Consider the following 17,570-nt stretch of genomic DNA (forward strand, 5'->3'; position numbering starts at 1 on the left):
GAAAAGCACAAATTATACAGATAACTTAGTTACATATAAAATGATATTTGATGTTTCAGTCAGAAGGACTGGGCAGTCTAGGTTAGAAGGGCCTCTGAAGAAGACCCTCACACCTATTTATATCCATTCTGCGCTGTTACAGAGGCCTTTGATTTTCATGAGGGAGCTATTTCCTCTCACAAGGCTCTGAGTTTCACAGTTCACAATGGGTGTTCATCTGGTGCTCACTGATTTGGACAGGAGGGTGCATGAAATGCATCAGCCTTCAAGCCAAGGCATTCCATAAGGACAGAACAGTTAATATAGTTAATCATATAATTGAAGGCTACTTTGCTTTTCAAAGCAGTTTTGCCACTATGTAGTTTAGAAGCCACTAACTTACTTACCTCTTAATATGAGCAGGCTTTAAAATCCTTTGCATAAAGTGCTTTGTGCTGGTCCTGGGCTCTTTGCTTTCTCAGGGTGCATGTTTGCTGCTGAGCCTTGCACCAGGGAAGGAGAACTAAGAAGAGCAGACTTAGCAGAGTGCCAAGTGCCACAGCCAGCGAAGAAGCTGGGCACTGATGGGCATGAAGCAACTCATATGTGAGCTGGCGGGGCCCAGCTGCTGTGCCAGCTGCTGAACAAACCCTCTTCACTTCCCTCCCCTCTGCTGGGCTGCCTCCCACACACTGCGCTGACAAGGGCTGCATTGCCGCGTCTGACACATCATTCCGTGCTTTGAAAGTTCAGTCTAATTGAGTGACAAAGTCATTATGCCTTGCATCTCAGCAGAGGATTTTACTCTAAAGACCCTTTCATCTTCTGACCTTCTCCTCTCTGCTCTTCCTGAAGCCTGGCTACCCCAAGGCCCAAAAGGGCATATGAAGGGGCAGTTGAACCTTTCCAAAGGCACATCGTGTGCTCTCCCAGCCTGAGTCCTGCTAGTGAAGTTGGTACTCAGGAGAAGCATCTGGTCGGGAATCGGGAGAAGGAACCACCAGCATAGCCATGCTTCCTGAGAAGCCCTCCACAAATACAATGCCTTCCAAGAGCCATCACTATCTTGCTCACAGTACTGTCCATCAAAGAACAAACTCTTCTCGTGTTTCACAAGCAGGCTCTGGGTTACAAGCACTTTGACTGATGCTGTTCCACAAAAGCTAAAAAATTAGTATCAGGGCCCCCATGCACAAACACTGCAAAAACGTGAGCCAGCAAGGGCCCTGCCCTTGCCTGCTTCCAGATTGAAGACAATGTAAGGCAAGGGTAGTACAAAAAGTGGAGATGGGAAGGATAAGACTTCCAGGAATCAGGTAATGTTACTCAGGCTGGACATACTGATGAATGTTAGATGAATCCCTTGTCCATCTGCTTAGTTATGATGAGGCAACTTCTTAGAAGCAAAAAGAGTAGTAGAAGTTAAAAAATAGTTTAAAAATACTGAACCAACATGAAGAATTTAAACAAGGGGGATCTAGTATGGTCCTTAGGTATATAACTCCCTGAACTTAGTATTAATGCAAATCTTGCCAGAAGAACAGTAGATGAATTCTTCTTACACTGCTTTGCTCTCACAAACTTTGTCTTTAAGTTTTATCATTCCTATCACCTCTGCAGAACTCTCCTTGCAGTCCTGCCATCCTGTTTGCCATATACTCACATGGAAGAGAGACAAAAAGCGGAATTGTGTAGACCTCATGATTCTCAGTGATGTATTCCGAAGTGTTATCTCCTTAGAAGGCATGTGTTTTCCTTCCTATTCTGCCAAAATACCTTCTCCCTCCTCTCACAATCCCTTGTTCTCATCAGTTTAGGAGAGTATAGTCCTGTGTTGCCCACACCAAAGCACAAACAAACAATTTCTGAGACACTTCCCCGCTGGGCTGCCACCAATTCAGTAAGTGGTGTTTTCCCTCCACAATGCACAGATAATCTCAGAGAGTGTGTTTTGCTTTCTTTTTTTAAAGAACTGTCACAATGCCCTGTTAAAATTCTCATGCCAAAGTGGGTGATTCCTCTCTGCCTCACTGCTATCTTCAATCAATGTTTTCTTTCTCCACCTCTACCCTAACCAGCACAATCCATACTGTAGAACATCCATCCTCCAAGATGGTCCCTTTTGTCTTTTTTTTTATATATATAAAGGTCTGCTACCTTTCCAGAGGAGCAGGGGGAATTTGCTGCTTGGGCAGCATATTGTACATATCACAGGAGTAAAGGACCAGTGTTTCCTGTGCCTGTGAAGAGCTCAGCACCTCTGTACGGGAGGAAGAAGAGGCTAGTGCCATGCTCTAGTATGACACAGAAGTCAGGTACTATGACATGGTCCCAAAAGGGAAGGCTGGACTAGCTCAACCTCAGCTATTAGACATGATTATGAAGTACTGTAAACAACATACTAATTCCACACCAGAAGTGGCTTCATTTCCATGGAAGACACTATAGATTTTACCCTTTGCAAATCTCTTTGAAGAAAAGCATGGGATAAATGTAAGTATCAATTGCAATATATCTTATATTTATTATATTATAAATACATACGCTATTATAAAATATATTTATGTCTTATGCAGTACTATATTCATTACCTTATAGGTATGTAGACATATAAACATTTATTATCATACAATAATAAATATTAATGAACCAACCAATGTATATAAATTACTTTTCTCTTGCAATGAAGCTAATTATCATCAGGTAAAATGCAAGGGTTCTTTTTATTAGCTTATACCCTTCTGGAATGTGGATTTTAGTCTAAGAAGCAGTGGCAGGCTCTGTTCTGAGGGTATAAGGGCTACTTTGCTCCTCATACTTTATTCTGTGTAAGCATCCAAAAGGAAACCATCTGGTCTGAAAGATGGCTATGCTATCAATTATCTGTGAGGATGCACTTTCAAGGGAAATTATATCCTTTCAAGGTTTGGCTAGTTTGTTTAGACAACTTTACCAGTGGAGAATTTTCTTTTAGGTGCCTTAAGTGTGTAAAATTTCAAGACTGGGTATTTGTGAAATATTAAAGTTTAAAAGGTCAAACAGGAAAGTGAAAGACAAGCTGGCTGTAGACTGTACTACCAATAGCATACATTGTTCTGCCCAGAAATCACAGACTGGGAGGTATTCAAATCCCTAAATAAGTATAGAGAGAATGCCACAGAGAAAGAGATGTCACCTGATAAGTTTATGGAATGCAGAAGCCTGTTGCACAGATGGGGGGGGACTAACACAGGAAAAGTAGAAGGAAGGATTCTGTTCCTATGTGCACCACAGGAAACTGCTCATCCACAAAGAGTGCAAGTGCCAATACAGCCTATGGGTGTAGCAGCCCAGAGACAGCCCCTGTCTCCAAAACATGGCCAGCCTTGGCTCTGGCACTTAGAGTCACAGCTGAATGATGTCAGGGAAAAGAGTATTGCATCTCTAGTACTGACTGCTGATGTCTCAACATCTCTCCTCTCTTCTGAAAGACCTGGGAGGCTAAGTGTGATGGACAAGCCCAGCTGGCTTAGCCAAGCTAGGTAACACTTTCAGAAAAACTGGAAGTTTGAGATCAAGAGTCAACTTGGCATGATTTCCAGGGTGCCATACCTGCCTGTTGAAAATTCTCCATTATTGTCAGTATACCACAGGCAATATAGCGGTGAATATCTGCATCTGTTAGTAGAATAAATAAGGCCTCTTGGTCTGAAGGTACAAGAATTCCTGAGAAGTGTTCAGCTGAGAGGAAATAACCAGTTCTCGAGATGTGCTTCTGATCTCTCACAACTTCTGCTAGGGTCAAGTCCATTTCTCAGTTTGCACTTTGGGCCTCCCATTTAATGTTTAACTACTTGATTTTATATCTTTATAAAACACTGTTGTGGGGGTAGTTTCCTGAACTGACAGTTGTTGCATTCTTGTCAAATACAGTTAGAATAATTTTTTTCAAACTTACTGTAATTCTGACCTCTTTTCTGTTTTTTTAGGTGGTTTGTGGGTTTGGGGTTTTTTTGTCATCATGCAGCACAGTCTTTAAAACATATCGATAGCCAAATGCTTCCAGTTGAAATGAGTAACCTGATATTTAGCAAACACTTGCATTCTCACACTCCACACATCTAAGGCACTCCATTAAAAATGACTGACACTACCACCATCTTGTTCGTCACCAACTGGATTAGTCAGCTTTAGCTCGGTGTGAAAAGCAAGAGTAAATATCAGTTGCAAGCACTTAATAGAGCCAGAAAACTAGTAACTACCACCAATTAGTGATACGTGTTTATACCTACAGCTATTAATTACAGCTGCTTCTCATTTTTGAGTCCTGGAAGAACTGTACTGCTGCATCACCTTGGAGAAGTCCTGAGCAGGACAACTGCAGCTTAAGAAACCTGTGATCTACCAAGAGGTTTTGCTGCAGAATATACACATCTCTTGTACTAGCATCAACCATTCATTCCATCCACATCTTGCAAGCACAAAGGACAGGTTCTGTCTGAAGAGCTCTTCCTTTAAGCACAGTTGGATACCTACCCCAGAATTCCGACCAGAATATGGAAGTACATGTGGTTTTAGGGCTCTGGACCAAAACCACTGCAGCCAACCACTAATCTGAGAGGCTGATCTCACATGAGTTTAGTCTTCAAGCCCTAAATCATTCAAAGAATTGTGAAGGCTTATCTTTGTGTTAGCAAGCCTTATGCTGGATCAGGTACTTTTGATTCATGCCACTCTGCTTTTACATGAATCAAGTATCATCTCTCCAGAGTAAATCAGGGGGAAAATATCACCAGTTCAGTTGGGTAGCATGGCTGGTTTGGATCAAGTGTGTACTCTTAGGTACAAAGTAAGCAAACCAGCAGCAGCAAAACTCACCATGTTCCCACCCTCTACCCGAGCAATGTCCTCAGACGTTGTTCCCAAAGACTGAGACATAGTTATTGTCCATGCTTACCCAGAGCCTGTCCTGTGAGCTTTACTGCCGTTCTACCACAGGTTTTGTGCCATTAGCTATTGCTCACCAGCAGCCACCTAACACAGGCCTGTTTGGGCTGATTAGCTTGAATGTGTCCCATCCCCTGCCTCACATCCTCCATTCATTAACAGTTTGCAACACCTCTCACTTGAAGCCTTCAACCAGTACATCAGATCTAGTCCATACAGCATCCAGCACTGACCTTTGCAGCGTGATGAGATGCAGCATCCACAGCAGGCAGGAACTACAGTATCTTACTCATGGTCTGACAGCAGCTCCTAAGATCACCTTGGGGAAGCCATGTCATCCCTCCTCGTCTGAGTTTTCCCAGCTGTAAGATACGGATAATAATGTTCTTTGAAGTCTATCCAGATCCTTTGATAAAGGACAAAGATTTAAAAACATTATTCTTGACTGCACACTCTTCAGGACATGAATTGCATCCTTGGCATGGGAAATCCTCCAGCACACCACAAGTGCTAACACTGCCCCAAAGAGAAAACAACAAAACTCCGCACCATCTTATCATTACAGGCGCTGGAAAAACACACATCGGTTGCTGATATACTCTTGGATTTTGGCAAATCTGTGTGTTATTTCTGAACACAATTGCAAATTGCTTTGAGTTCAAAGAATTATTCAGTACTGCTCAGGGTTATCTAGGAGGGAAGCCAGCCTCTGGCTGTATCACCCTGTGTCCTTGGGAATATTCCTCTGGTTTGATCTGAAGCTAAGTGGATCATGAAGACACACAGCTGGGTTTCTGGACACCATCTAGTACTATACATGCTCCAATCAATGTATTTTACTTGCCAGGAGGAGTTTTAATTTTCTTATTTAGAAGAATGAATTGAAGTAACAGGTGTTTACATTGGCTCTGTGTAATCTTTTTTCTTGTTTTATTTTCCTCCCTTTGCCTAAGGATCATTTAATATTTTTACTAAAGCAGTGATGGCCAAAGGAGCATAAACAGCTACAACTCAGAACAGGGAGGGTCCTTCTTGTGTCACTGCTGTCAACTTAGGACAAAAACTGCGATGAATAGGAATAAATAAATAAATCTTTTGTTTTCAAAGCTAAATAGCCAAAAATGCAGCTAGAAAAGTTCCATAAAGGTTTAGCTTTCAGCAACACATAGTGGAAACAAAGCTGATTCCTCCTCTTGCTGTGCCCCCTGACCTTAGAGTTTTATATGTCACTGCCTAGAAGGCCTCTAGTCACGGCAGCCTCTGTGGATGGCTTTCCCAGGACTTTCAGGGTTTTCCTCGGGGGATGTTTGAGTGGGGGGAAAAAAGGGCTTTAGCATCAGCCTTCGATTTAAAATAGCAGGGGGAGTTTACTGATTAATATTCATGAGAAGGGAACAGTCTGCTTTTTGTTACCGCAGCCATTTCCCATGCAAGGTGGGTTGAGAGGGAGGAATACATTAAGGAACATATCCTACTGTCACAAGTACCACCACCTTTAGAGATACAGAAAATCAGAAGCCCAAGTAGAGCTCAGTTAGTAAATATTTAACAGGGAAAGGACTTGCCTCCTCTTTCTGCCTGTATACATTAAACTCATTCCTTCATTTTAACAAGGGAGCTGTGCTTTCCTGCACTTTCTACCTCCACCCCTGCCCCCCGCTTAAATTCTAGGCCTAAGTTGATAGTTCACAACATGCTATAAATCCCCATCACCACCAACACAATTGAATGTGTTTCCCTGTTTGGTTGGGTTTTAAAGTCACTGCTACTCCTTCTCTAGTGGAAAATGTTACTTTTATACACTGGGGCACAAGGAAGAGCAAGACATACCAAAAAAATTCTGGGCTTAACCCAGCTGAAATCCTTGATTCTCATACCTGTCTAAAGCTGGCATATGAAAAAAGCACAAATCAGGCAAAGGTTTTCAAATGCAGGTGCTGATTTGGGGTGACTTTAAGTTGTGGGCATTCAGGTCAAAATACCCTGCCTCTCATGTGCAAAAGCACAGAGCATCGTCCCCTCCTTGACTTCCTCAGTCCTTCTGTTGTCCTCATCATCATCTGAGTTCAGGGATCCCAGAACCAGGAGCGATTTCTGAAGATTATAGTGAAGGGTCCAAAGCCTTTCCTGTGAGGCTAAGCCAGGACTCCTTAATTTCTGTGCAATCACTGGGAAAATATACCAGCTCATCTGGTAAAGTCAGCTATTATTTAGTAACTCCTTACAGACAAGAGATTGTAAAAGCTGCGGTACATCTCCATTTCTGACATTGAAAGTGGATTCGGGGAGAAACTGATAGACCTCTCCACCAATAAATTTATGCCTATGTTCATGACTATAATAGCAAGGAAGGAGCAAAGTAGCTAAGGGGGCATCCAAAAGAATTACTATTTGATATCTTCTCCTGCGCCAAGCGAAACAAACTGTGCTGGCACAGCCACACTTCAGCTGATACAACTGCACTGATTGACTGAGCACCAGAGCAGCGTACATGGGGACTCCCAGGATCTTGCAGACAAAATGAGCCCTGTGAGCTCATACACTTGAAAATGTTGATCCAAGCTGATGATGAACAGGATACAGCAGTGCATAACTGCGAACACATCTGGATGCCAAGAAAGCATCACCCTGAATGTCACCTTTTCTTACCTCCACAGAACAAAAGAGCATTAGTGGATCAAACATGGCAAAGCACACTGCCCATACAGGGGCTCACCTCCCACAGAGGGCAACAAGGGCTACACTCTGAAAGCCAAGTTAGCTCTGCCACCAGCTGCTGGCAGAGCCTGGGGTCAGGTTGGGGTTGGATGAACTGTGATCCCAGATCAGCCTCACTGTTTTGACAGATGTCATTAGACTAACTGCAGTTAAATGGATCAGTACAGCCAATTTCATCTGGGGGAAGAAGGGATAGGGGAGAGAATGAGAGAAGAGAGAAATGACCCGTTTCACCCACACCAGCTGTCCCTGCCCCAAAGGCCCTGCAGCAGTGCAGTATCCCTCTGTTCCTTCAAGATCCAGCTAGAAACTTTTGCCAGTGGAAACATCAAGGGTTTGCACTTTGACAAAGATAAAAGCATGACGTAGCTGTACCAACAGAAGTAGTTTTGCTTGTATAGCGTCTGTTCCTTGGGAATTGAAACATGCTACATTGGCAAAGGACATCCTATTACCACGAGAAACTTAATTTCCACTGCTTCAGTAGCAAAGCTGTTCTAGTAGTGCTGATCAAGCAGATGACAAGGCACAGAGTTTCTCACTAAAACTGGAGAAGCAAGGTTAGGATTTGGTTTAAGTATGACGTGAAGCATGAGTAGACATTGCATGGAGATAAGAGTAGGTTTTATCAACACGCCAGCCAAGGCTAAGAAGAAAGGAACTTTCTGAACATGGCTGCAGAGAGAAGAGTACCTGCCCCTTGCACCATCCCCCTGACCTTGGCTGCAGCGCGCTCCCAGCCTGAGCAGAGCACACTTTGCTGCAGCTCTTGCTTTGAAGAGCTGTGCCTGACTCTGAGCTGATTGTGAATGCAGAGCATGACCTATTTTAAACTGGTAGGCCAAGAAAACCTCCATCTTTCTGCCTTTAGGGACCTGTTTCAGAATACAGAGGACTTACCTTGAAAATGTTTTCCATACTGTTTGATGTTGTGGAACCGTCAGTGGGAATACTGAGAGCATTAGATGCCTGGGTGGCTTATTGATTTGTTCTAGTTTTATTAAATTGGCTAAAGTTCATTCAGAAGTCTCCCTTCCTCACACTCAAATACTTATTCTGAATGCGGTCTTGAGAGGAGCGGGGGGGGGGGGGGGCGGGGGGCGGGGGGAAGAAGGGAACTTGAAAGTTGAAAAATTTATCTAAAGAAACCTGTGATGTGAAAATGGACTTAATAAAAAGTATATATTATTTATTTCACTAACATAGTCTTCTGGGTTCAATATTTCTTGCTACTTAAATTCTGGGAAAAGTTGGGTTTGTGTATGCATGATGTTTCTAATGACCACATGCAGACATATGTGTGTGCCTGTATATAGAGGGAGAGACCTGAAAAGAATGAGTCTACCACAGGCAGTAATTTTTCTTTTGTCAACCAAAGAAATAAAAGAAAACTTAGACCATTGCCCTTTTTTGTGAGTAAGAAAGTTGAGAATTACATTCTTGGTAACCAATACCCATGAAGTAATGACAGACAAATTAAATGACTGAGGTCATACAAGACCAGTGCAGGCCTTTCCCCTTCCCCCAACAGTAAGATTAGACACCCTGGGAGATTTCCGAGAAACTTTACAAATTGAAGTAGAAGCTGTGAAAATCGCCAGTGCTCAGCAGCTGAGAGAAGGACCCCAAGATTTCACAAGGGCAGAGTATGAACAGCTCAGGCCTGGCTGAAGCAGCACGGAGAAAGAAGAGGGGCGGCACTGGTGCTGCCAGGTCCCAGGCACTCTCCCAGTACAGGTGGGACCTGCTGCCAAACGGCTTTGGGTCAGGCTGGGAAAAACTGAAGATGTGGGGATAAGGTTCTAAGTATCTTCATAGATCTAATTCCAGATTTATCGATTCTGATGTGATTCAGATAGCTGTCAAAAGAATTACATCTGGCAGAACAAGTGGGAGACCTGAATTTGATCCTGCCTTTTGATTCTTCTGTTGTTGAAACAGAAATTAATTTTGATGTTAAAAACCCTAATGATACTTAACTTTTGTTATGGTCTTATTGAGAGCAGGAGAGATTTTGAGAGATTTTTTTTTAAAAAACACCTTTTCTCCACCACTTCTGGTTCTTAAGAAAAACACCACAGATTTCATCTGTTACATCTTTACACTTTTTCTCTGAAAAGAAGCGATAAAACAACTTATTTCCTCTCAGCAGTTTATTTAAAGGCACAGGTAGGTTAAAATTTATAATTCTTCCTGCTGTCTAATTCTGGATTTATTTTAAGATGCATTTGTGTTTGAATGAGATCTTTTAAAAAAATTGTTCATTGAAGCTGTCTGGCTCTGTCATCCTGCCCTCCCATTCTCCACCCAATGAATCAGTAAATTGTAACAAGAGAATCTGGCTAAACAAGTTCCTAATTCAAACGCCATCTTATGGACAAAGAAGTCTTTGAAAATAGTATCCGTCATCTGGCTCCTTGCAATGGAGCAGAAAGTTGTGTTTTTACTGTTCACAGAATTCATCTCTCCCTTCAGCACAGTCAAATGTTGAGTGTGGTGCAGTTATGAGAAAGTGGAGTTCAGGGAGAGGAGAGGGAAGGGGGAGGCCTCTGTCAGAGGAGCCCAGGGCAAGCAATTTCCTGCCAATAAATACACATCTACTGATAATATTTCTCCCCAAGAATAGAGTTCCAGATAAGGAGAAATTTTATACTGGCTGATTCCAGGTTACTGATAGAGCTTTCTTTTCTAAGGTCCAGTTGTCTTCTCTCTGAAGTGATCAGCTTTGGTGTGAGCTGTACAGGAATCTCAGTGCAGGCGCAAGCCAGGCTTGCTTTGATCACAGAAATTAGATGAATGGCAGAAGAGTCCCACTTCCTAACTGGAGATTTCAACAGCAGCCTCTAAAGTTGAGCACACAACTTGTCACGGCTGTATTTGTACAAGTGTCACTAAACTGTAGCTCTCCCTGCAAGCCCCGTTTGCACTCACAGGCAGCGTTGCAAAGCTCACTGTACAGCACTACAAAACTAAATTAATTAATCTGTGTAAAGTAGATTCAGAGCCAAGCACTGTGCTATCCACGGTAATAAACTAACCAAACAAAATAATCCTGACTGCTAGTAATCTATAAAACTGATCTTAAATGTGTCCATTAGTGTCCTTATAAAGCAATCTACCCTTCGCATGTGTGGCACTTCCAGGTTTTTTCCTTCTCCTTTTTAGCTGTTGGAGTACCTGAGAGCAACAGAGCACAAGGGAATCAGAATAAAAGACGTTTGTTCTAAGTATAAATGCACGGGGCATTTTGTGTGAGGAGACAGGACCCTTTCCCTTTACTCTCCTGCATCTTGTAGCTTCTTTGAGGAGGCTGGTGGGAAGAGGTTAAAGGTTACCTAGAGCTGCCAGTAAGAGTGAAAAATGGTGGATAGTGCCCCTGTTCTTGACTGGGAGTTCCTTTATTTCCTTTTGTCATGGCAATACCTTCCCAGGGAAGGCCTGAATGTTGCAAATTAGTGTTCCAACTTATCTTTCTAATTACCTCTTCAGGTGTAACAGTGAGCCAGCTGCTTGCATGAACAAAAGAAACTGCTTGTAGTGTCTGTGTATTGGCATCTGCCACAAATTTTTTTAGGCTTATCACATATCTGGCTTGTTATTAAACAAAAACAGTAACAGGACTTTTCCCCTTTTCCTGGAAAATTAAAGATCTTTCCTTGAAAACTTCAGCCCGATTAAAAAAATTCTGGGAAGAAATCTCACCTTATACCATTATTTCTGAAAATGACTAATTAGGAGAACATCTAATAAAATATATGAGCTGAGCTTGAAGAAGCAGGAATTGTGCACTTCTAAAAATGAGAGACAAAGCTAAATCCCTGCATGCATGGCTGGGGAGGCTGACTTCAGCCAGAGTTGTGTGAACAAGAGCTGCAGCTTTTATTTTCCACCACATGCTTCTTGGGCACAAAGGAAAACTCCCTCTGATGGGAAAGGATGATCATTTTTGTGACCATGCATGAAAGAAGTCTCAGGAGAAATGTTCAATCCTTGTGCTTGTTCAGAACAGAAACCTTGGAAACTTGAAGCAAATTCCCAGGAATGCTGTCATCTGTCATGCACTCAGGCTGTCTCCAAGTACATGACTCTTCCTGGGAAAAAGTGTGCTGCCATGGAAGACTCCTTCCAGGTGAAAAAAGCTGTGGTGTTCTGCAAGAATTGTCACCAACAAAGAACTGCAGAGACTCAAAAAGACAAAACAAAGAGATAGTAGACTATTGTTTAGGACTTTATATGTAATCATAGAAAATGCAGCTTGAACAGGGTATCAAACCCATCCTGACAGATGATGGTCCTGCCTCTAACTAGGGAAGAGAGATTAGGTTAACCCAACCAAGGCTGACCTAAGCAAGCTGGTAAATCAGGCAGGCACATGAACTCGGGCATGAGAATCTGATTCAAAGTCTATTGTGGTGGAAAAATCTTTTACTGACCATCATCTAGGTAGACTGAACTCTTACTAAGAAGATAAATACACATGCAAAAATATATATTTACATGGGACTTGTGGCCAGACAAGGTCCTTGTCAAGCTATACACAGGTATGAGTGTGAGCTGCAGCAAGGTGAAAGAGCTCAGTGCAGCAGATACAACAGGGCTGTCTTGGGTGCATGGATCTAAGTAAAATCTAAATGGTTGAGTATCTGGATCTAGGTAGAAATGGTGACTCCATAGAAATTAGGCCTCAAGCTTTTCTGTGAATCTGGCCATAACAACATATGGACTTTCATTTTCAACAATGACTGGAAAATCCTGTCGCTAAGGAACTGTTTTCAGAAATAAAAAACCTGCAATGGTATGTCAAAAATCCCCAATCAACCAACAAACCAAAACAGCCTTTGAGTGACAGAAAAATGGAAAAATCTTTTTCTTTATTTATATTCCAGTGGGTGTGTCTATGTTAGTATGGTGGTCCAGAGCAGCAGTAAAGTCTTGAAGCAAATGCAAATCCCCTGAGCATTCCCACTTAGTAGGAACTGGTGTGCTTAGCAGAGTGGTTTTGGTGTGCATCAGCTCAATTGATACTGGAGGATGCTAAGCCAGAATGGGTTTGGATGCCACCTATCGAGCTCCAGTCCTGTGAGTCTGTGTCAATGCATGGTCCTTTAGGGAGCTTCAAAACACATCTTGGTGAGAACATTTGGTTCAAACAACCAGACCACCTAGTCCAAAGAAAAAACTCCCAAACCACCAACAGGTTAGATGTAGGAGTCTCAGCACCAAGTAGCTTCAATGTGCTGATCCACCCATGTTGTAGTAAATTTCTTTAGACACAGCCTACCTGACACAAAAGACACCAAGTGTTTACTATTCCCTAATGAAGAGCTGCAGAGCTGTGATTGCAGCTCATAGCAAATTATTATAGCCAAACTATTCTAAATAAATCAGTGTTTATGCCAAGTCATGGAGAAAAGTGCAGCAGATTAGGCACTCATTAGAGATTAATTTCCAAGCTATAGACTGAACAAAGAATAGATGTGATACAAATGTTCTCACTTAAACCCACAAGGTTCTGGTCATATTACGACAACTAATGCATTCTCAGTGGCTTTTCATGAGTTTAGCTCATCCTGAATAATTTTACTAAAATTACAGTTTCCCTGTGTATTTTCTGTGTGATTGATAATTGAACTTTATCATCTTGCCACAGAATAAGAAGGAAAAGGTGAAATTCAAAGTGTTTTCAAAAGTTGATTTCAAAATCACCCATGGAGAGCTCTTTGATGGGTGCTGGTGCTGTGGCATCAGAAGTAATTCAGACACCTGATTAGTTCATTCAAGTCCACGCTCAGACAAAGTAGTTGTTTTTCCTCCCTCTCACAACTTAGACTTTAAAAAGTCACTTGTCACAATGTCAGGCTTTACAGATAAAAAGAAAAACCCTCTGCACCAGAGACAGAACTGTTCTTCTAGAAGGCAGAGAACATTTTTCCAACTACTATTACATATATGGGATAATAAAGACATCCTGGAAAATTCAGATAGCTTCAGGTATCAATAGCATTTGATACAAAATACTGCAAATATTTCTTCAGCTAATATGTAGCTTTTCATCATACACTCACTATTTTGTGTGTTTATACAGTTCAAGCATATATGTTCACATCATGTGAACAGACCTGATGCCCACACTTGGAATTTTCTTTCCTTTTTTTGTGTTTAGGATCGTTCCACTTGCTAAAAGATAAATTCTACTGAAGATGACCTATATTTACTGCATTATTATACAGTATCTTCCCTAGCATGTTGCTCTTAGAAGGCTGAAACATTTCATACTATAGGCAGAGGTATGTACAGGTTTGTACTATAGATTTCAGCAGCTTAATTTCAGTGACAGAGAGCAATAGAACGGTAGCCAGGTAAGCGTCCTGTTAAAAGCGCATTACTTGAAGGATAAAAAAGTAATCTTCCTTTCTCTTTCAGTTTCAGGGAGCTATGGACATTATCCTATTAACCTACATACAGTTACTTAGTCTATATGAGGCTGTATGTCTTGATACTGAAAAGCCTCCCTCTCTTTGGTGCAGAAAAGCTGTATGTCCAGTTGGTTTCAACAAGCACAGCAGAGGCTTTGCATTTAGTGGGCTCACCCAGTGACTAGCAAGACTATGTGAAAATGGACTTCTGGAGACCATAACGCAGCTTTTACACCAGGGGCTGCCCTCCCTACAAAATGTAGTTAAGGCAGGTAAATTCTTAATGCCAATTTTACACAAAGATGAGAGAGGAATTCAGAACTTGCCTTGTTCCAGTTCCATATGGTTCTATAAGAGAGTGGGGATCTGGCTAAGCACTTTGATTTTCTGATGGGAAGGCAATCTCCAGTGAACTGCTCCTCCATCTCTTCCTGCCCACAGTTACCTCCACCCTGCTTACAGAGAAGAAAAGCTAAGAAACTAAAGGCCCTATTCCCATTGCATTAAAGTAATTACTAAGCAGCAGGTTCATGATTGGAGAGGAGCCATCTGCCAGGGAAGAAAGACAGAGAGTGAGTGAATGTGGCAGGTACAGAATGAGGCCAGCCAAAATTCCACTACAAAGTAATGTTTACATGTGAACAGAGCTGTGCAGGGAGAGGAAGCGACCTAGGGAAGGCAGAATCCTTTTCTAACCTGGTCATTAACTAATCTAAATCTTGAAATATGATTTTTGCCTGTCCTTGAGAAACTAAGGTGCTGTGTGCCTCTGTGCCATGTTGCCCACAGCCATCACAGCCACGGGAGGGGTCCAGGTCAGAGGCTCCTTTTGCAGCACTCTGGCTAGGGGCAGCCAGGGGACCCCAGCTCTCCCTACCCCAGCTCTGGGCCACAGCCACAAAGCCAGCTCCCCCCATCCTGGATGGCAGACCCATAGGTGTTCATTTAAGTTACTGTGTTTATTCAAAGCCCCAGCTGCAATCTGTATTTCTAATGGCGGAGAGTAGGAGAGTAGTGACTTCCACAGCCATTTAAAACAGGAAATTCTTCTTTGGCACATTTCCTAGTAGTTTTTTAAATTTGGGTGGTTTGTCTGAGGGGACACGAAATGTGAACAGGGCATTCCAGCCCTGGGAAGGTATTCACCCCTCTTAGTTAGCAGCTAGGGCTCCGGGAACCTGTAGTCAAGCCCTTGTCTCCAAGCAGCAGAGTTGCTGTGTGGGACTGCAGGCTGCCTACAGAGAGAGAGAGTGAACTGGAAATGTTTATTTTTGTGGTTTGTTTTCTTTTGTTCAATTTGCAATTCCAGCAGCTGCTCCGCAGCACAATCAGATCTCCTTCAGTGCCTTCTGATTGAGCGGCTGTAAGCCCTACCCCGAAGCCCAGGACAGGCAACAGCTTTTTGGTTTTTTTACACCCTTCTCATTTGGTGAAGTTCAAGAGCAGGACAGTTAGCCTGATCCAATCTCCTGGCTACTTGGGACAGATCATATTCAGTTAACAGAATTCAAATAGTCCCAAATATTATGAAGCCAGAATGGATGCAAATAACTGAAACTGCTACTCACAGATTTGCCACTAAGCAAACACAGTGACTTAGGAGGAGATTATGAACTGGGAAAGAAGTGATCGTGGAGTGCAAAAAGTACTTCAAACGTTGATCCTGCAGAGAACTTTACACTAATTACTTTTGACAAACGCTGAGAATGAAAGGCTGCATCAATATGCTAACATTACTCACAGCAAAGTGTGGTTTTAGACTGCCACACCATTCATCTTCTGCCTGATCTCTCTGCATCTTGCAGACATCCAGACAGATTAGAGCAAGGCTAACACGTCTGGATTTAATTGGACATGCCCTCTTCTGCCCACAGATTTTGTCTGAAAGGAAGGGAGAATGAGGACTTTCTTTACCTTTATGTGGGATTTCTGGGAGTCCAATGGCCCAGCTGGAAGTACTATGCAGTAGCAACCCCAGGTTACTCAGTGTCCAGAAACCCCAGACATTTCCACATTATCTGCACAGATCAGATGCAAGAGTCTGTAAGTGAGTCCAACACTTCCCGGAAGTGTCAGAGGGGCTTGTGGTACATGTTGGAATTAGCTGCGAAGCCAGGACAGAGTAAATTCAACATTTCCTAGAGCCCTGCATTTGTGGTGCACGTGCAGACCATCTGTGCATTGCACAGATGATCTTCTGGCACCACCTTGTTATGTTTTTTCTCAACAATACCTTTGCCAGGGTTCTACTGAAAGATCGCGTTCTGGACCAGAAAAGGAGCCCAAAGAAAAAGGTCTCATATGAACCCTACCCACCGTTTCTGCTGTAATTAGGAATAAATTTCTGAACTTGCCTCCTAACTGCTACAAAGCTAATATATGTGGCCCCAGAAAAGCTAGGAGCTAGGAGCTCCAATCTAGAGCTGGTACCGTGGAAGCGAGCTGTTGGTATGAAGGCTACAAAAAATATTCTCTGGGAATCTGTTTGGGAGGGGTAGGGGATGTTCAGCTGCTGGATATGAACAGAAACAAAAGGTTACTAAGCGTTACTTTCATTGAAAGTAAAATGCAGCAGAATCTGATTTTTGGTGGACATCAGGGTGAAAAGGAAGATGCAACTAAACTTCTTTCTTGCTTCTGAAATAACTTTAAAACTATTTAGAGAGAGAAGAAACTGCAGTACTTTTAATCATCACCAGCAGGTCTTTAACCTTACAGGAAACAGAAAAGGAAGGACAGATTGTAAAATATCCAGACAGACTAAAGGTCACTCTTCTTTCCCTTGGGATGAAACACTGCATCTCGCCTTAAGGACAAATATGCATCTACTATATACATGCTGTCATACAGAACATCCACATCTCTTCACTGTCACTCGATAGTGGCACACCAAGTTTACATTTGAAAATAGAGATAGGCATGACAGTGGTGAGCAAGCAAGCAAGCAACATGATAGACAAAGAAAAAACCCAAGACACTTCTCCACAGTGACAGAAGGATTGACCCAAGCCAGACATATTTAGTGGCTGTGTAGTTAAAATTATGTACATTACATCAAAAGGTTATTCTTGTGGAGCCTGAGTTGGGAGGTAGGAATTTGGTCTGATGCCCAGATCAGAATATGCTTCCTAGAGCTCACCAGCTCTTCCCTTCATAGATTTTGGGCAGCTCACAAGGCCTGCAGGACACACAACAACAGCAGAGAGCTAACCAGGCTGGCTGGGATGGTCATAGGAGGCTGAGGGGCAACCAAACATGTGCCACCCCTGCCACACCTTTTCACTGAAGTAAAACACCTTGGCTGAAGGATGGCCGCACACTTTCCTGCCTGTACACATTCCTTCAGGCACTGACAATTTCTTTACGTTCTTGCAGTCTGTTGCTTCATTTTCCAGCATCTAGCCTAAGCCCCGCCAGGACGTGCTGGCTGACAGTATGGCTGCAGAGCTACCACTTGGTGATAATTCACATTAAGATGGGGCCTTTTTCTCTATGAAAGCCTGAGGGCCCACAAGGAGTTAGGGTACTCAG

At 42.7% G+C, this 17,570-nt stretch overlaps 1 long non-coding RNA gene across 1 annotated transcript in view; it reads right to left on the minus strand.

Annotated features, from left to right (window-relative positions):
* LOC130153834 (uncharacterized) overlaps window positions 1-5,253 on the minus strand; it is a 59,753-nt gene extending 54,500 nt beyond the window's left edge. The window contains exon 1 of the long non-coding RNA XR_008823510.1: window positions 5,139-5,253. This is a non-coding gene — a long non-coding RNA (uncharacterized LOC130153834). The remainder of the gene's footprint in view (window positions 1-5,138) is intronic.
* Window positions 5,254-17,570: the final 12,317 nt, after the last annotated feature.

The sequence above is a fragment of the Falco biarmicus genome, chromosome 8 (genome assembly GCF_023638135.1).
Source record: "Falco biarmicus isolate bFalBia1 chromosome 8, bFalBia1.pri, whole genome shotgun sequence".
In the NCBI taxonomy this organism is placed as follows: Eukaryota; Metazoa; Chordata; class Aves; order Falconiformes; family Falconidae; genus Falco; species Falco biarmicus.